Raw genomic sequence first — 16,553 nt, 5'->3', positions numbered from 1 at the left:
CTTTATCTGACTCAGAAATGGTGCCACTTCAGAGTTTTAGGCTTCTTCACCTCTTCTATCACATGACATTTAAAAGAAATTTAAATCCCACTAGGATAGAAAGAGTTAATACAATTCCTTTAGCCAGGTGGTAGAGATTTTAACTCTCCTGAAGGCCTGGTCTATTTGAAAGTGTCTCCCCTTGTGGAACCTAACGGCGTCTCCGTGGCTCTCCCCTGTCCTGCTGAGCCACTCTTATCACCAAACACCTCTGCCCACCGGATTTAGGCCAGGAGTTTGCAGGCACTGCTCATTCCCTTTGGCACCTCCTAGACCTGGGATGAAGGGGTGGGGAGGTGTGATATGAGGAGAGTGAGAACACTAGGTTATTAAGAAAAAAACTCAATGAAAGATATCTGAAGTCTGGTAGATGTTTGCCATGTTTCCCCAAGACTGGAATAACTTTGGGTGAATAATAGCATGTCACATTTGTGAAGACTATTAGTCCTGTTTTATGGAACTATAGGTTAATCAAAGTTGGGGAAGGGCAACTGGGACATTCCAGTGGCACTTGTTTCAACTCCCTCCCTTTTATTTTCTCCACTCATTGAGCGACTCATTGGCTCCTGGCCAGGTTGGTAAACAGAATATGGGCATCCGGGAGCAGAGGTCAGGGAAGGTGTATGCAGTGTTGGAAAAGGCATAAGGGAAGAGCCTCTGGGGTCTGAAGATTCCAAACCCTTCCCATTACTGTTGCTGTAGAGACAGCTACGATGTCTGCCGTGCACCCCAACCTTCTGGGTACAAATTCCCACAGTCCCTCCCACGCACTTGGGGGAACTACCTCCCCTCCTCTTGCTCTGTACATCTGCAGTGGGGGCTGCCATGCCCATACTCCATCCTGCCGAGCTGGTTGGTTTGGAGGGACTCTCTGCCAGAGTCCCATCTGCTATGGGATGAACAAGCCACCCAACATGGGCAAACACGCACCGGCTCATTAATTCCCAGCTTCATTATGTTACAGGCTATGTTAGGCCTGTAAAGATGCTTTAAAAATGGAAAAAGGGAATTCCCTGGTGGCGCAGTGGTTAAGAATCCGCCTGCCAATGCAGGGGACATGGGTTCGATCCCTGGTCCGGGAGGATCCCACATGCCACGGAGCAACTAAGCCCGTGCGCCACAACTACTGAGCCTGCGCTCTAGAGCCCGTGCTCCGCAGCAAAAGCCACCGCAATGAGAAGCCCACGCACTGCAACAAAGACCCAACGCAACCAAAAATAAAAATAAAATAAATTTTAAAAAAAATGGAAAAAAATGGAGCTTATATTTATCGAAAACAAAATGGAATTGGAAATACCTGTTAAGGCCAGTGGTTAAAAGTTGTGACAAGTAGCAAGCTTCGTTAGTACATGTGACTAGTCTTGCCTAGAAAAGGGACTGAGACGCTCCTTTTAAGTGAAGTTTCTCCCACTGGGGCATCCAACACATGGTTTCTGCAGATTTGTACTGGCTGGATTCTGCGCTAAGCACTCGTTACACAGCTACTTGGGCAAATGCAGCTCTTTCTTGTTGACTAGTGGAGATCACCTCCGTGATGTGGCTGGGTCCTAGTGTGTGTGTTCTAATCACCTCCGTCTGCAGGTCAGCGTGTCTGCCTGGCAACACCACTGACATCTTGGTTCTCAGGCTGCGGTTAGGATCTTGGATCATGATTACAAAAATACAGAAGGGGCTGCAAGGAAAACCACTGTTACCAAAGTGACCCCAGATCCTCCTCAGTTGGCAATGGAGGGAGAATGTTCTGTGAGAGGGGCAGTTAGATTTTGCAGCTTCTGGGTTCCTGGGGAATCTCTCAAAATCACTACAGTCTCCACTGCAATGGGCTCTATCACTGCCTCAGCTGTGGACCCATGATCACCCCACTTGGATGCACCAGCCAAGTTGTACTGTCTCTTTTCTAGAGGCTTATAGAGGGAAACTCGATAACAGAAAGGATTATATTATATACATCTACATAACTTGGTTTTCAAGTTAGTTTAGTCATCTTCAATTTACTAACATCAATTTTAACATTTTTATTTGTATTGAGATGGACATATATGATAGGAAGCCCACAAATCTTAATGTTGAAAGCTTAAAGCTTGATGAATCTTTACATATGTACATACTTGTAAAACTCCTAATGAGATCAAAATATAGAATATTTCCAGCACCCTAGAGGGCTCCGTGTGCCCCTTCCCAGGCAATACTCGCCCCCAAGATAAATACTACTCTGACCACTATCACCGCATGTTAGTTTAACCTGTTCTTGACCTTCATATAAATGGAATCAAATAGTAGGAACTCTGTCTCTGGCACCCTGTCTACCTCCCATCTAGCCCTCCCTTCAGATCATCTTTTAGTAGAAATACCCTCAGTATATTAATTCGATTCTTTGATGTTCAAACCAAGAGACTGATGCCCAGAAAAACGTAAGAGTTTCTTTTCTGAGGTTTCCCATCTTCTCTCTGGATGACTGGCAGAGGCAATGTCTACCTTCTTGTAGTAGATTCTCACTTTTTCCCCACCTCCATAAGACAATTACACCAGAATGCAGCATAGTAAATTCAGCCTCTGAACACTTCTAGCAGTTAAAGGACTGTTTTGTTACAAGGACTTTAGAAAGGGTTTATTGCTGTCCATTCAGTTTAGGGATGAGAAAACACTGGTTTAACATTACCTATGAATGGAGTAGGTCACAGTGTATGTGACAGGATTTGAAAGGCACTGACTTAGGATCCCCTAAGACTTTATCTCCTGGTGCCTGACCTACCCCAACTTATTTTTCCAGTTTGTGTTTCTTTTGGGTTGAGACAAGAAAAATCATTTTACTGTGTAAATATTATCTGTGAAGAATAGTTGTTTGACTTGTTTGTTGCCTACATTACCACAGGCAATATAAATTATCAAATTATTTAGCTAGTAATTGAGTTCCTGAGAGAAGGACAACAGAGGTAAGTTTTACTGAGGTGAAGAGATTATTACTATTTTAAAAAAAATTTCTCTCATTGAAGTATAGTTGATTTACAATGTTGTGTTAATTTCTGCTGTACAGCAAAGTGATTCAGTTATACATATACATACATACTTTTTCATATTCTTTTCCATTTTGGTTTATCACAGGATATTGAATACAGTTCCCTATGCTAATACAATCAGACCTTGTTGTTTATCCATTCTATATATAATAGTTTGCATCTGCTAATCCCAAACTCCCAAACTTTTCCTCCCCGATTCCCCCTCCCCCTTGGCAACCACAAATCTGTTCTCTATGTCTGTGAGTCTGTTTCTGTTTCATAGAGAAGTTTATTTGTGTCATATTTCAGATTCCACATATAAGTGATATCATATGGTATTTGTCTGTCTCCTTCTGACTTACTGAGGTGAAGAGATTATTGATGACTGTATAAAAATTCGCTGATGTTTGTCAGCCAAGAGACAAAAAGAAAGCATAGAGTATATGTGGCAGGGCAGAGTGAGGAGAAAATCGGCAGATATGGAAGGCATTTTATAGCAATCATTTTTTTGCAAAGACCCACTGCTTCTCACTCCTCTGCAGTGGTGGTGATGGCAGAGAGGAGCAGGGACAGACGTGGTAAGTGAGCAGGTAGCCAACTCCTAATTTCTAAATTACTGTGTCAAGACCCACCAAATACCTGGAATTGGATTGGGAGCAATAGGCAGCCTTTGACACCGCAGCTCAGTAGGGCTTTTGGCATTGACAGGTAGGTGTTTGGGCCTGTGCAGAAGATTTTGACGTTTAATGCTATAAAAAGTAGGGATTCTCTGTAGTGAAGATCTTGCAGACCAATACAGTGCCACTTCTGATGGATGACAGTCTAAAAACTACAGAGGAAAGAGCATTGAGAGCAATGGGCACAGAGGAAGAAACCTGAAATTTACATGTTAGTTCTGCTACTGGCATTGAGCAAGTTACCTCACCTTGGCATTGAGCAAGTTACTACACCTTACTGGACTTCAGTTTCCACATCTATAAAACAATGTTCTGTAGTAGCAGATTTTACAAAGAGTATGAGGCATCTGCAACGCTCTGGGTTCTACTGGAGAAACAAAACCAGTAAATCATATACATATGTGTGTATGTGTGGATTGATTGGCTGCAAGGAATTGGCGTATGCACTTGTGGGGGGGGGTTAGGCAAACTTGAACTCTGTAGGCAAGCTCAAGCAGGTGTGGACACCACGGTCCACAGGTGGAATTTCTCCTTCCTCAAGGAAACTTCACTTTTGTTCTGAGGAACTTTCAACTGATTGGCTGAGGTTCATCCACATTACTGAGGATAATCACTTTTATTTAAAGTCAATTGATTGTAGATGATGTTAGTCACATCTACAAAATACCTTCAACCTAGCCAAGTTACTCATTAAACTAACCAACGCAGCACCCAAGCTTGTTTTTCCTTGTCCTTGCTGCAGCCTCTGAGAGCTGGGGGAACATCCCTGGGGCGCTATTTATGTGGAACAAACAAAATATTGTAGAAATGCCAGCCCTCTGTGGAAAAAACCTGCCCTCTGGTCCTCGGAGAGTCAATCTAGGAATCGTTAACAAGGGAACTGCCTGTGATCCCAAAAGAGAAGGCACAGAAGCCCCTCCCTCTTCTGTTGTTCTCACAGGCATGAGGGTGTAGGAAGAGCAGCGGTGGGGACCCCAGGCATCCGAGAGAAAACTGGAATCTGGGAGACCTGGAGGTCAGCACAACTTGTCAGGCCCATGTTAGGACTTGGAGAGAATCAGCCTGGGACTGGAGTGAGACGTTGGTCACATTCTTGTTCTCAACATGGAAGAATCTGAAATTCACTTCTTCTGTTCGTGACCGCTCTGACTTGCAGTGCCTTGTGGGAGTAACTGGGTGTGTGTTTACATGCACGTGGATGTACCTGTGTATCTATTTAGCGGGGAGTTTCCTGTTCCTACTGGAGAAGTTAATAACCTTTGGCGCAGACTCACTCTGTTCTAGAAGAGCACTTTTGGGGAGCAGGGTTGTGGGGAGGAGCATACAGGGAGTTTCAGGTGAACCACGGCTGGTTCCAGAGGGGGAGCTGCGGTTTCCCTCCCACATACCCGTTGGATGACGTGGAGCTTGGAGGCTGTTGAGCAGAGATTGGACAAAGGTAGTTAGGAATGTATCGATGTCTTAGAAGGAAAGGGATTCAGATCTTAGCTCTCTCTCTTTGTGGTTCAAATTTAGTGAAATATATTGGGTAGCCTGGGATAGCCCAGACCAAGGTTGGGCAGCAGGAAAAGTATAATATGACCTCTAAGACAAAATTCACCAAATGGGAAGGATGGTTTGAAGGGACGATTGGTTTCTACACAAGAGCCATCAAAGGTAAAAGATGTTTCTGGACCCCATGTGGACTCCTGCAGCCACCTGGACACTCGTATGTACTGAGAAAAATGGCTGGTGTGTGAGTTGAAAGAGTTGATCCTCAAGAGCTTCCACGTTTGGGGCCTGGGCTGAAAATGCTGAGTGGGATACTTGGGGAAGGAGCGTCCAGGGCCGTACCGCAGACAGTCGTGAGAGAAGTGAGGACACCCCTACGAATTCTATTAACTTGAGCTGGCAGATGTTGACACTCTAGTTAGAGATTTAAATTAAAGAAATGATTTATTTTGCTGTTCCAGGGTGGGTGATTGTCTTGGTTATGCTTGAGGACAAAGACTGTTTTCCACTGATATATCTCTAATACCCTGCACATGTGCCTGGCACATCGTTGGCACTCCATAGATATTAACCCAGAATTTATAGAAATAATCCTTAGCAGTGCTTGGAAAATTTAGATGGGGAAGCAACATGTTTGGTTTGTGTATATTTTTGTTAAGTTTTTGTCTTTGTAAGATCATATCTCTTTGGCAGAACTTTTTGGGTTTGTTTTTGGTCTGTATATTGTTAACCTCTGTGCACCTGGAGTTTTATCATGCTTCCTTGGAGGTTCCTCTGTCCATCCCTCTTTCCCTCCTACCTTGCTTCTCTCCTTTGATTCTTTCACTTTCCCTCCTTCCTTCCTCCCTCTCTTTCATTCTTTCCTTTCCCTCTTTTTTTAAAGTGTTGCTTACAGATGCGGATGAAAGCACCCCATGACGGATGAGGGGAGCAGCTCATAAAGCCATGACCTTCATCTTACCTGGGGGAAGAGGTGGATGGTAAAAACAAACAAACAAACAAACCAAAAAGAAACTGGGCAGGCTTGTTGCAGCACAACCTACCCACAGCTGTCGATGATAGTTTACACTCCGTTCTATTTAAGAATGACTCGCTGAAATGTCTTGAGTTGGACTGCTGTGTGTTAATCATAACTGCTAACATTTACTGAGCACTTAATATGTGCCAGGCACTGTGTTAAGCACTTTACATGCATTATCTAATTTAACTCTTACAATAAGCTTACAAGGTAGGTTCTATTACTTTTTAAGTAGCTTTATGATGTACAAATTACATATCATAAAATTTACCTGTTTAAAGCATACAATTCATTGGTTTTCTAAGTATATTTATAGAGTTGTGTAACCATCATCATAATCTAATTTTAGAATATTTTAATTATTCCACAAAGAAACCTTGTGCCCCTGTTTACAATAACCAGGACATGGAAACAACTTAAATGCCCATCAACAGAGGAATGGATAAAGAAGATGTGATACATATATACAATGGAATATTACTCAGCCATAAAAAGGAACGAAATTGGGTCATTTGTAGAGATGTGGATGGACCTAGAGTCTGTCACACAGAGTGAAGTAAGTCAGAAAGAGAAAAACAAATATCGTATACTAACACATATGTGTGGAATCTGAAAAAATTGGTATAGACGATCTTATTTACAAAGCAGAAATAGAGACACAGACGTAGAGAACAAACTATGGATACCAAGGGGGGAGGGGAGTAGGATGAATTGGGAGATTGGGATTGACATATATACACTATTGATATTATGTATAAGATAGAAAACTAATGAGAACCTACTGTATAGCACAGGGAACTCTACTCAGTGCTCTGAGAAGGAAATCCAAAAAAGAGGGGATATGTGTATACGTATAGCTGATTCATTTTGCTGTATAGTATAAACTAACACAACATTGTCAAGCAACTATACTCCAATAAAATAAAAAGAAACCTTGTGCCCATTAGAAGTCACTTTCCATTTTCTTCCTGCTCCCTTCCATCCCTAGCCCTAGGCAACCACTAATCTACTTCCTTTCTGTATAGATTTCTAGACATTTAATTTAAATGGAATCAGGTAAGATATGGTCCCTGGTGACTGGCTTCATTCACTTAGCATATGGTTTTTGAGGTCCATCAATGTTGTAGCATGAATCAGTACTTCATACCTTTTTGTTCCAAGTAATATTCCACTATATACCCCCATTTGTCTACCCTTTCAGTTGTTGATGGACGTTTGGGTTGTTTCTACTTTTTGGCTATTATGAATAATGATGCTATGAACATTCGTGTACCAGTTTTCATGTTGGATAGATGTTATCATTATCCCCCCTTTATAGATGAGGAAACAGGCTTGGAGAGCTTGGATGGGTTTCCCAATATCACACAACTACTAAAGGGTGGAATTCAGACCATGCGATGGTAGGTCTCCCTACCATGCTCCCATCCACGATACAGCGATATCCCCACTGTACTGAGAGTGGACCTAGTAGGAGCAGTTATTTACTCTGCTTGTGCTTCCTCTTGGTTTCTTATCAAATGTATACCAGGTCTCTAGGACTACTGTGGCAATTAAGGAAGGGATCTGTGCTCACGCCTGTGGAGAGGCTGCCTGTAGGGAGCAGAGAAGCAGGAGGTAAGGACACGGTGATATGAGCAGGGCCTCAGGGGCAAATGAGGACCAGGGGTGCTGCTGGCCGATTGCTGCCCTCCAGGAAGGATTGGGTGACAGGGAAGCATCTCTAGGGGATTGTCAGAAGCTTTTTGGGACAGAGTCTGGCAAAAGACTGAATTTCCTGGAGTAAGTAGACTATAGGTGTGAATCTATTATAGTTTGGATTATTAATGGAAATGTGACCTCAAAGTCTAATGAAGTCTCAAAAATACTGATTGTCATTAAAAAGAGGGGGTTGATTTTAGGATAGATTTTATAAAGTAGACGTATTGACATCGAAAAAAAATGTGCTGTAGTCAAAGCACTGACAAAAGTAGTTCAGAAGTGATGGACTAAGTTTGCATTTTTAAAATTCACAAATGTGATGAAATGGATGAAGAGGATTTTATAATCCTTTCTAATGACTAGACTTCAAATTGGGGGCACATATGTATAAGTTATGCCACTGTTTGGTAAGTCTGTTGCCAGGAGGGCCACGAGCAGGATGAGGCCATACATTTCTCTCCCAGCAGGGAGGATGAGATACCGGGCACCAAGGATACCTTCTTGTCCCAGAGGGAAGTCAGTGAGTCCTTGGGAAACAGAAGTGGCAAACATGGAAGGTGACCACCCTGGCTTGCTTGGGACTGTGGACCTCCCTGGAATGTGGGATCTTCATTTTGAAACCAGACAGCATGGGTTTGCTCAGGATGGGTTGGTCAACCTGCAACGTGGAACATGTGATTGTGGGCTGGTCAGTGGGAGTAAAGAATCCTGCCGTTCTGAGCATATAAGGAGTGAATATTTTTCTCAAAAGGAATAGGGCAGAGATGAGCAGAGAAGTAGAGAAGCCAACAGATGAGCCCTCCTTTGGGGTCTTAAATTCCTACTGCTGCACTTTTCTCAGCATCCTGTAGGTGGGTCTATTACTTAGCACACTATTTACAGAAGGAAATAAGGCTGCTGCTTAGAGCAGCCGGAAGTGCTGGAGACAGTAAAAGCGGCTGCTTGTTTCGTTACAGACAACTCTGTTCACCTGTCCTAGCTCGAGCGAGTGTCTCCCTGCCAAGTGCTTGATATGGTCTGAGACCTAGAAACGCTGCGTACCATCTTAAGATTTTCTTCTAAGTTGTTGCAAAACTTCAGACTTGTAGCATGGCCCAGAGTTGGTGAGGTTTCACGTAACAAATCAGGAAGCAGAACTGGTGAGTCCTGCAGGCTCACAGCACTCACAACCACAGGCATAGGATTTATTTACCAGTTCAGACCACAGGCAGTCCAACAGAGGCCCTGGGCTTGTGATAATGAAACTGCCCAGGATCAATCATTAGACTGTTGTTTAAGAGGTGGGAACCCCATTAGTGGGTTTACATAGGGAGGGAAACGGAAGTAGAGAAAGCAGAACCTTCTTCCAACGCCCTGGTCTCCTGCTGTGTAGGGCTAGTGCCCTATGAGTCCTGAAGAGTTACACCGTAGGTAAGATAAGGGCACTTTCTTGAATGCCCTTAATTCATTTAACGAATATACAGAAACCTGGGGTACCAGCAACTCCATAAGCAAGGGCTTTGGTGTAGGCAGAAATGTATGTATATGCTCATAGGGTAATTTTGATGGGGATGGTGTAAAAGTAAGGGATCCGTAGCTTTCATTAGATTTCCAATAGGATCCATCACTCTCCAAAGTTAAGACCTACTGCTTGTTGAGTGATATGCTCAGCCCATGGCTTCAGCTTTCAATGCATGTGCCAATGACTCATAAATTCTTGAGACTAGACCTCTTCTTTTGGTTCCAGACCTATATGTACTATGGCCTACAGGACATCTCCACTTCTGTGTCCTACGAGTGCCTCAATGTCAACACATGTAAATCTGAAGTTAATAACTTCTCTTTCAATATATTCCCTGTTTAGATGAATGACATCACCATTGACTCAGATACTAGAGCCCTGTGAGTTATCAGAGAATTGCTCTCTTTCGTCTGCCACATCTGTTTAGCCAATAAACTTGGTCTATGCCACCTCAGGAATACTTTTTGGTTCAACTGTACCACCTCCTTTTCTCGATCCCACTGCCATTACCCTCATTTAGCCAGAAATGGAAACCACAGTAATAGACCCTCTGCCCTCTTACCCTCACTGAGGAAAATACCTCAGTTAGCTGTTTGCTTTTCCAAGGAAGACTGAGTCAGAACTTCTTTTGAAATATAGGTAAACCTTTTGTGTATCCAAAGACCAACTATAGTCTCCTCTCTGAGTTTTGGTGTCAAAGACAGGAAGCCAGGAATGGAGGCTCCCTTGGCCACAGGAGAGAAGATTCTGAGAACAGCCCCGTAAAATGGCCTGTGTGAATATAGATGGGAGCAGCTAGAAAGCACCTGGCTGCAATTAATTTCATGTTTAAAAAGGAATATTTTAAATATGTTAAACATTCAGAAAGTTACAGATAATAAGATAGCAGAAATATATATCCCCACCAACAATATTAAATAGATGTTCACATTTGCCATATCTACTTCAAATCATTCTTTTAAATTTTTTCTTATGTTAAATTAGAAAAGTTTTTCCCTTTTATTAAAAAAAACAATATTACAGATACTAAAGCTTCGCACTCCAATATATTTCCCCACCTTTCTTTCCCTGAGGTAACTTTTCAGAGACATTGCTCATGTTTCTGCACATCTTTTGAACAGAAGCACTGACAGATTTTGTCCCAGACTATCTTTTCAAGGTTGTCTGTGGAGTGAACAATCTTAGAAGATGGAGATGCTTTCTCCCTACGAGCAGAGGGCAGCTTTGTTTACTATCCGGTACAATAAAGAGAGTGTCTCCCTCCAGGGTTCAAGTTTTCTTACAGTTCATCATAAAAGCTTGGGGGTTCCTCAGCTATGAGAGAAACCCATTGTGTGTACAATCTCCACCTGGGCCACTCAGCATCACCCTTGTGAGACTTGCGAGGCAGGGGGAACTGATGCAAACATCAAGAGCGTGCTGCCTGCTCTGCCGTGAGTGATGACGTTCTTTGTCTCTGACCCAGGAATCTCGTGTCTTTTGCCAGCATCCATAAACCTGGCGAGCTAACTTGTTAGTTTAGAAGGAGGGCAAATTCTTAGATCCTTCACAGTACTTGACAATCTTGAAGGTGACGTATATCACTCCCATGTATGCTCTTGTAAATTTCCTAATGTATATGAATCCATAACTAATACACGAAATTATTTTATATATCTTAAATTATAGGTAAATGATATCAACCTCTACAAGTCATTTTGACACATTTTTAAGCAATTCAACAAATGATTTAAAAATATATCCACATTTATAAACTTAGTTACAGTTAATTCATTTTAATTGTTCTGTCATCATTTATTAGTTTTCCATTTTATGAACAAATCTTAGTTTGTCATGTCCCTACTTAGGACAGTTAATTTTCACTTGTTTTCTGTTATCAACAGTGATGCAATGAACATCCTTGTACATGTCTCTTGTGAGAGTGTCTGTAGGATAGACACCCAAAAGTAGACTCCTGGTCTTAGGATAGGTACAGCTCAACTTTGGTGGGTATTGTTAAATTGTTCTCTAAACTGGTTGTATCAGTTTATGATCTCAGTAGTAATATATAAGTTTCCAACTTTGCTAACACCCTGTTTTACTGAGCTATTAATATTTTTCGATTTGAATGGTCCAAAATTTTATCTGGTTGTTTTAATTTCCATCTTTGCTGAGGTTGAATATCTTTTCATAGTATTATGGCCATTTGAGCTTCTCTTCTATGAAAAGCCTCTTTATTTCTTGTGTCCATAATTCTTATGAGTAGTTTGTTTCTCTGTACAGGTTTTGAATGATATTTCTTTGTTAGCAGAGGTGGATCTAGTGAAAGCTAATGAAACTTATCTTTAGGGCTCCTTGCTTGTATAAGCCTCTTCCAATGAATGCTGTGGGAAGGGACACAGCAATATGTTCATATATTTTTGTAAAATTTGCAAATCTAAGATATTTTTATACCATCTGGTTAAGTCCAATTTTTCTTTCCATCTCCTTCTGTAACACTTCTCTTTGTATTGGGTAGTGTTGGGCATTTTTGGAATCTGACTAAAAGGAAATTGAATTTGGATTTAGTGAAATATATATATGGCGTTCTCAGTCATTTCCGTGCTATTGTTGGCCTCCCATCAATCCTGCAAAAAATGGCATCCAGGGAGACTCCTACTGGTCATGACATGAAAACGCAGTGCCAGAGATTGCATTGTGACACAAACATGCCCTATGGCACCTGGTACTAGAGGAGCTTGGGTAATGGAAGAGAAACATGATTGAAATGTACAGACCAGGAAGCTGCTGTGTGGAAATTTTATCCCATCATCAGAGATATAGACCTCTAAGCGGAGAACTCAGTGATCATTGACACCCAGTCGAAATGGAAATTGTCTCCTGTCAGGCATATATTCCATAGTGGTACAAACAACAACGATTTATAATGCTTATGGCTTCTGTCGGACAGAAATTCAAAAAGGGCAGAGTAGGGATGGCTGGTCTCTGCTCCATGGTGCCTGGAACCTCAGCTGAGAGGGAGCCAAGGGCTGAAGGCTTCTTATCTGAAGGCTTCATAAGGCTTCTCATCTGAAGGCTTCTTAAGTTCATGTCTGGTGGTTGATGCTGGCTGTTGGCTGGGACCTCAGCCAGAACTGTTGGCTGGAACGCCTACATGTGGCCCCTTCAAGTGACTGCTTGAGCTCTTGGCATGGTGGCCGAGTTCTAAGAGCCAACATCCCGAAGAGAACCAGAAAAAATCCATCTTGCAGTAAAAAGAGTAGTGGTTGCCAGGGACTCAGTGGGGAGGGGGATGCATAGGAGGAGAACAGAGGATTTTTAGGGCAGTGAAAATACTCTGTATGATACTGTAATGTAGGATACATGTCATACGTTTGTTCAAACCCGTAGAACATACAACATGAAGTGTGAGCCCTAATGTAAACTATGGACTCTGGGTGATAATGATGTGTATGTAGGTTCAACAGTTGTAACAAACGTACCATTCTGGTGGGGATGTTGATAAGGGGGGAGGCTTGCATGTGTAAAAGCAGGAGGTATATGGGGAATCTCTGTACCATCCTCTCAATTATGCTGTGAACCTAAAACTGGTCTAATAAATAAAGTCTATTAAAAAAAAGCTGTCTTGCCTTTTATGATGTAGCCTTGGAAGTCATATAATATCACTTTTGTCATAGTCTCAACCCACCCAGATTCAAGGGTGAGGGAAGGTGGACTCTACATTTTGATAGTAGGTATGCCCAAGTCACACTGGAAGAAGGACACGTAGCCTGGGAAATGTTCTTGCCACCATCTTGGAGAAAAACCCTCTGCCGTGCCAGTCCAGGCCCAATTTTAATGTTAATTTTTAAACTTGGGGTTTTCTTGTTTCCAATGTTTGAACCAATGCTAAATCCAGTGTCTCAGTTCAAATGTTTAAACAATCAAGGGAGAACTTTTCTCTCACCCAGAGCCCAGACAAGGATGGATGATCTTCCATGTAATTTTTCCTATGCCGGTTGGTGAACATTCCCAATGTCACTCTTTTGTTGACAATGTAGCCTTTTGAAGGTCATAGTTTCTATCATAGTCCCAGTTTTAGTTTTTTAGGCATCTTTCTACCTCACTGGATGAAGCTCCCCAAGAACAGCAGTTGAGTCTCCTTCATTTTTGTATTTCTAGAAACCAACACAAATACCTGTTATACACTAGAGGCTCAGTGAGTGTTTCTGAACTGAACTCTCTTTCCTCTATTTTGACCTCATATTTCTGTGCTTCATTAAGTATCCATTCCTGCTGACTTCATTATTTTATCTTGGTATTTTTTAGAAAGTTATTTATTGTTTAAAGACTCTCTGTGATTATTGGAGACATAGGCCCGTAGATATCTGATAAATTAATAATGTTATGAGTTTAGCATTTATATGATTCTGTATATTTGCAATGCAGCAAGCATAAATATTTCAGTGCAATGCACTTAAAAGGTAGCAGAGTAGAAAAGCATTTCCTTGGTTCTACGGCCCCTTGGGGTGATTCTTCCCTCTTGCTTCTATCCAAATACAAAAGCAAACACAAATTTGATCCTCCCTCCCTCCAATTTATCCTGTATGGACATTGAAAATCCTTTAAAAAGCCTGTGGCCTCCAGTAATGTGCTAGGTTTAGGGATCTAGAGCTGTTCCCTTCAATCCTGGCTAAGTGCTATCAGTTGTAATTTTAGCGAAGCTGCCGGTCACAGTATCTTTTATGATGTAACTTGTGGATCTAAACAGTGAAGAGTGGAGGATAAATGAAGTTAGGAGGAGAAGGCAACATTGAAGGTGTACTTAAAGTAAAATTTTAGGGTCACCAAAGATATACTCACCATTATTTATGGTAGAGTCTTCTTTTCAATAATCCCCAGTATATTTCTTTCTCTGTAGCTCTTCAACTCCTCATGAGATGTTTCCCACTGGCTCTGATGTGGATGACTGAATTTTTCACGCTAATGGGGAGAATGGGACAGTTTTAAAAATTAATTCCCAAACCTCACTTTAGTCATTAGTTTAACCTTTTGCCCTCTCTCCACCCATCCAACTCTCTGTGTGGGTTGCTTTCTTAAGCAGCAAACATTGGCTTATTGGAATTTCATCCTGTCTTTTTCATTTGATAATGTTAGTAATAATAAGACTAATACATGGTATTTGTATTGTGCTTGGGAGTTTACAGCACATTTTCACATTATCTCAAAAACTAAGATGAGGGAGACCCGCGGAGAATTGTCCTGAACGCTGCTCTCAACCAGACACAGGTTACCGTGTCCTTGGATTGTGGCTCTGGGTTCTCCTCTCTGCCTTCCAGGCCATCCTGCAATTGCTGTCAGCGCCATCTTCCTAAAGTCCTATCTGGATATGTCACCCCTCTGCTCAAAAACCTTCAATGACCACTGTTGGCAACGTACATATAAAGGTCAAATTCCTTAGCCCGTCATTTAAAACATTCCAAAATGGAATCAACATACTATTTCAGTCTAATCTCCCACTATTCTCTTACATAAAATGTATGTTCTAACCAGTCCACTATTATTCTTTTCACATCTTAGTTTCAGCTCTTACTGTTCTTTTCATGGGGAACTATCTCCTTTCATCTTTTCCTATTAAAACTCTAATTTAAAATGTCCAGTGCACAATCCATCTTCTCCATCGAGCTTTCTCTGATGACCAAACAGCTCTTTCTCTCTTTAGCCTCCTATACTACATTGTTTGTAGGACCTCAATTTCTGATTTTAAAAAACTGGTTAATTTTAAATGTATCTAATTTTCTTTATTACATTATATAGGTATGTGTCTTTGTTAAGGATCTTAGATACTGCAACAAGTAAAACCCTGAATCTTAGTATTTTATTCAATAAGACTTTGTTTTTTCACTCCTGTGACATTCTAAGGTGGCTTCCTGGTAGGAAGAAGACTTTGTTTTTTCACTCCTGTGACATTCTAAGGTGGCTTCCTGGTAGGAAGATGCCATGTTGTGGCTCCACCATTTTTTTTTTTTTAAAAAGTTTTGTTTTGTTTTGTTTTTTAATTTTATTTATTTATTTATGGCTGTGTTGGGTCTTCGTTTCTGTGCGAGGGCTCTCTCTAGTTGCGGCAAGTGGGGGCCACTCTTCATCGCGGTGTGCGGGCCTCTCATCTTCGCGGCCTCTCTTGTTGGGGAGCACAGGCTCCAGATGTGCAGGCTCAGTAATTGTGGCTCACAGGCCCAGTTGCTCCACGGCATGTGGGATCTTCCCAGACCAGGGCTCGAACCCGTGTCCCCTGCATTGGCAGGCAGATTCTCAACCACTGCGCCACCAGGGAAGCCCCTCCACCATTTTTAACACAGACTCTCGAGTGAGTTTCCTTTTGTGGTAGTGGTGGTGGGTATCTTCTTTCCTTCCCATCAGCCAGAAGGGGAAAGAACATGGACAGATGTGTACAGATGGTTCTTATCAGTGAAAGCTGGAAATAGTGCATACCACTTCCTCTCATATTCCATTAGAAATCTGTCACAGGCCACAGCAGAGGATGGGAAATGTCTAGATCTGTGACTATGAAGAAAAGGAAATGAGTTTGCGAGCAAACTCATTGGGTGGCTGGTTTCTTCACAGAATGCTACAATTTCCCTCCTTCCTTAGTGTTCCATCATCGCTCTTAAAGAAGGAAACTCAGGCAATATTTTTTTCCCCTAAGAGTTCTGGAGGAAAAAGATTCTGCCACCTCTCCACTCTTCACTTGCTTTTCCCCATGAGGGGAGAAATAGCTCATCTCATTAGGGAGATCAGTGACAATCAGACACCCCTGGGCCAGGTTAACTAGAGTACAGGTTGCAGGACAGACTCAAGTTGTGTAGTACCTGAATCTGAACAATTTTGGGAATACAAAATTGTGAGTACAGAATTGATAGTGCCCCCAGGGCTTTGGAAGGGCTTTTGCAAGTGAGGGCTCTAAAACTTAAACTTCACTAGTTTCCTGATAAACCCCAGGGCAGGCCACCACGTTGGCAAAGCAGCCTGAATCTCCCGTCCAGAGCTCTCCATTCTGCCATCCACCAGGATGTGAGGTAGGCCACTCCCCTCACTGTCATTCTCTAGACCAGGGCTGCCCAGACCTGCCCCAAGGTCTGCGTTGAGACAAGTGCCTTGTTTTGGCTTCAGGTCTA

The sequence above is a fragment of the Eubalaena glacialis genome, chromosome 3 (genome assembly GCF_028564815.1).
Source record: "Eubalaena glacialis isolate mEubGla1 chromosome 3, mEubGla1.1.hap2.+ XY, whole genome shotgun sequence".
Classification (NCBI taxonomy): Eukaryota; Metazoa; Chordata; class Mammalia; order Artiodactyla; family Balaenidae; genus Eubalaena; species Eubalaena glacialis.
This window is presented reverse-complemented; position numbering follows the sequence as displayed.